Raw genomic sequence first — 4471 nt, 5'->3', positions numbered from 1 at the left:
GTCGCATAAGGAGGAAGCTACCTTAACTTGTTTGTATTATACATATCTAACCCATTTCTTCCGCTGTTTCAAATCTTATGTATTTGAAAATTTTCAGTCCAATATTTTGGTAATACATGTACATGTATTATTAATTGCAATAAATAGGTTGGGAACAATTTCCTAGTTATAATGATATCATCTCGCTAAAGCGCGATTATCCCTCTTTAAATAGCGGGAGAATAAACATTACCATGAACAAAGATTTTGTTGTTTTGATTTTGAAAAAGTAGAAATCTCGTTCATAGCTAAAAAAAAAAAAAAAAAAAAAAAAAAAAAAAAATCAAAAAAAAATCTGGGAGAATAATGCAATGTGGCGCGAGAAATAACTCCGAGGCAATTAATGTTGCCAAAGCACATTTTGCTCCCCTCTTTTATGTATTTAGATATTTGGTTTTGCGTTCTAAATGTCCCCCTAAATTGCTTAATGTTTTTGAGAATCAGGAGTCCTATTGTGTATCTGGCAACGACTGCAAGGGAGAGGATGGAGATTCTGTTTTAGAAGCATATAACAGGACTGTGAAGCGGTTGCTGCCATCATATCTGCCGGATGAGCAATCTTGGGTTCGAGCATGCAGGAACGTTGACAGAATGACAAAGGTTCAATAAAGTATTTTTTTTTTTTTACAAATAATGTGTGATATTCTCTCTCTCTCTCTCTCTCTCTCTCTCTCTCTCTCTCTCTCTCATTTTCTACACCTTGAAATATTAAATGCAACACTTATAAATGAAATATAATCATTATGAATCATCAAAATTAATGCATAAAAACAAGAACAGCTGAAGCAGAAATAAAAGAGAAATAAATGAATAAATAGTAAAAACCAAATTAAAAAAGCTAAAAACCGCAAACAAAATCAAAAAAGTATTTGATTTTAAAGCTTCTACCCGGTGGGTGGGACAGAACCACTGCAGTCTGAACCACAGGCACTCGACGTTTTAAATATCTATAATAAAAAACATTGTCTTCCTGTAAACATAATATTGACAAGGTATACCACACCGCCATCTTGGTTTTCGTTTTTACAAGCTGCATCGCTTGAAAATTTCGGCGAAAAGTTCGATATAATACAATAATTAGAACCCTACCGTTTAGAAGCAACTCTGTCAAGGTCTTACCTCTCTCATCGTCATGGTGAACTGGAAATAAAGTCCATTTATCGGCTATAATCAACCGTCAAACATCGTCTACTGCTTCTCAAATGCGAGAAATCGCTGAAAGGTGGACGTACGTAGACATAATTTTGGGATAGCTCTTTTTTCATTGGTCGATAAAATTAAAAATAGTAAATATTATAATTAGCAGTAAATATGTTCTAGTCAGCGAGGTAATAGATCTTGAACACTATTCTATTAATACATACTTTATTTATTTTTTTAACGTTAAACATGATAACTTCACTTATTCATGCATTCGTTTCTGTTGAAAGTAAATTTCATAACGTAATAAGAAAACTTCAAAATTGAATTCACACACACACGCACGCGCCCCTACACGTGGGTATACTCTCAAACGTACACAGTAACATTTATACATCCAAATGTCCTGTCCTGCTTATCTGTAAATTTTCAGTGTTGTCACAATAGGGTGAAATGACGTGGGTTGGAGTCGAAGCGGGGGGGGGGGGGGGGGGGTCATGAACATTTCCAATGTTATTTGCTAATGTGATAGATTTACTAAATTTCCCGTGCCAGCCTGTCCCGAAACCACACAATTGTGCCGAGTTTTATTGTTTGCAGGACTGCAACTACCCTGCATTCAGTGCCCCCCCCCCCCCCCCCCCCCCCCGCACAAGCGTCAGTGGGTACATTAGCAAGGGAATTCTCATTTGCATAATGATGTCAACTTCCGTCCCTAGATCAGGAGTTATCGCATTTTGAGGAGCAGTAGACGATAGTTGATGCTTGATTATATCTGATCAATGGACATTATTTCGAGTTTTCCATAACGATGCGAGAAATAAGATATTGACAGAGTTGTTGCTAGACGGTAGGGTTCTAATTATTGTATTATATCGAACTTTTCGCCGAAATTTTCAATCGATGCAGCTGGTAAAAACGAAAACCAAGATGGCGGCGTGGTATACCTTGTCAATATTATGTTTACAGGAAGACAATGTTTTTTATTATAGATATTTAAAACGTCGAGTGCCTGTGGTCTGAACAGGGCTGCCTGGGTCCTTACTTTAAACCCAAGGCAATAGCACCAGTTCTCGCAGGGTGTTTTTCTATTGCCATCACACCCAATCCACTTTACACTTCTGTTGAGCTCCCCCTCCCCACACACTCTGCATTTTTGGGGTTCACTCACACTTGTAATTTCCGCATCCGTTTGAATTGATGCGTGGATTGTTGGCTTCAATGACTGGTTGCCAACAATCCCACATGGGTTGTTACACTAAGGGAGAACAACAAAAAAGAATTATCATTTAATTAAGAACCAGTCAAATTTACAAGAAAATGACTACAACAGCAATTAATTGTAAAAAGAAATCATAAATATTCCACAAAAATTGCGAAACTCAATGAGAAAGTTATATTAAATACTGCATTTTTTATAAGTAAATACAAATACCTCTCCATAGATGAATCTACTTCCAGACGGGCCCTCTATTTTTAAAGATACCCCCCCCCCCAATCTCTAAGTGTCTTGCCTGGAAATAAATTATATCTTATGCATATATTTCCAGATTCATATGGTGGAAACACTTTGCATATCGGATGGAAATGATTTCGATCACACGTATGTATATGGAATAAAGAAAGAGGTTGCGCAGTTCAGGTCTGTCCCACTTCTATTTAAAAAAAATTATTTTGCCAAAAAATAGTTGAATTTACAATTTTGTACTACAATTTATTTATTCATGTAATTTGGTATTTATAACCATCATTCGAGTTCACGGGATCCCGTCTTCTAATAAATTGTGGAGAAAATTAGAAAATAACAGAATTTGGTTCTCAAAACTTGAAGGCTTATGAAGAAGACTATAACACATGACAAAAAATCAGCTAAAAGAAAAAATTGAAGAATTCAATATGGACGAAAACTCAACATCGGAATGGAAATAAATCATAAAGGAGAAAAAAGGATAAAGTTGTGGTTTTTTTTTAAATCTACAGAATTAGTCAAACTTATATGAACGCTTATCGCACCTTCAAATTATAACAATTCAATCTGAAGTATTGTTACTAGATATTATCAAAATAGTGACTTTGTAATACGTTTTCAATTAATGTGTCCTTTCTTCTGCAAAATGACTTCGTAACATTTGCAGCACCTATTGCCACCATGCTCTCTTTGTCAGATTTGGATATCTTTTTCTGGGGTAGATTGAAGTTGATTTTTTTATGCACTTATCATGATGATGAAATCGATATATTCTTATTGATATGTTTTTACTATTTATATATGATATTTATATTATACAGTATATCATGTTTGAAAGTGTGTATATGTGCGTGTGTGTTTAATGTTTGTACATAATCACTGTTGTTAAATTTTCAAAAAATGTAATGTATTCAACACAAAATCATGGTTAGAGCATCGCGCTCAAAATCACACAATTACTTTCGTAAGGTCGGTGGTCTCTTCCTAGGTACATTGTATCTGGGTTCTCTCTTCCACCAATAAAAACTGGGCGCCACCATATAACTGAAAGAATTGTTGAGTGTGGCGGAAAACACCAATCAGTCTTTTTATTTTTAGCGAAATTGCAACTGGAAGGATAAGTCGAAACAAAAAAGGACGACATTCATTCAATTTACTCTTACTGATTATCAACACTAATGAAAATATGCACCTATACGCGATCTTTTGCGCTCTATGATTGGTCTGGATATTTTTCAATATGAAAGTACGATTCAATGGCTGCCGATATGCACAGTTCAAATGTGAGAGGTATATGTTTCGTTTCTACGCTCTAAATTTCAGTTCTAACTTAAAATCTGGTTGGAAAATTGCTTCAAATTCGATCCCTTCGTTAATATATTACAATTTCCAAACATAGGTAGCTGTAGAGACAGTATTTAGAGGCAAATATAATCAAGTTAGATATGAAATACTTACCACATTGGTCGACATGCTCACGGATTTTTTCTTCTTTGACAGGTAAATGCTAATAAATGCGGAAGTCGAGTATTGATCTCGGTTTCACGGGATACATTTTCTACCGTTAAAGAGGGATAATCGCGCTTTAGCGAGATCTCACTATAGGGAAATTGATTCCAAGCTGATAAACCAGTGTTAAAGGGAACGACTACCCCAATTTCTTTTACATAATAAATGATAAGATTAATTATATTATAAAAAATTGTCATATTATTCCGTTGATACATGGCCTAGATAAGCCTCAGTACTAATTTTAAAACGTTAAAAATTGAAATTCCCGCCATCTACAGAGGCTGCCATAAAGCGGAACTCTTTTGTATTCAA

The sequence above is a fragment of the Ostrea edulis genome, chromosome 7 (assembly GCF_947568905.1).
Source record: "Ostrea edulis chromosome 7, xbOstEdul1.1, whole genome shotgun sequence".
Taxonomy (NCBI): Eukaryota; Metazoa; Mollusca; class Bivalvia; order Ostreida; family Ostreidae; genus Ostrea; species Ostrea edulis.
This window is presented reverse-complemented; position numbering follows the sequence as displayed.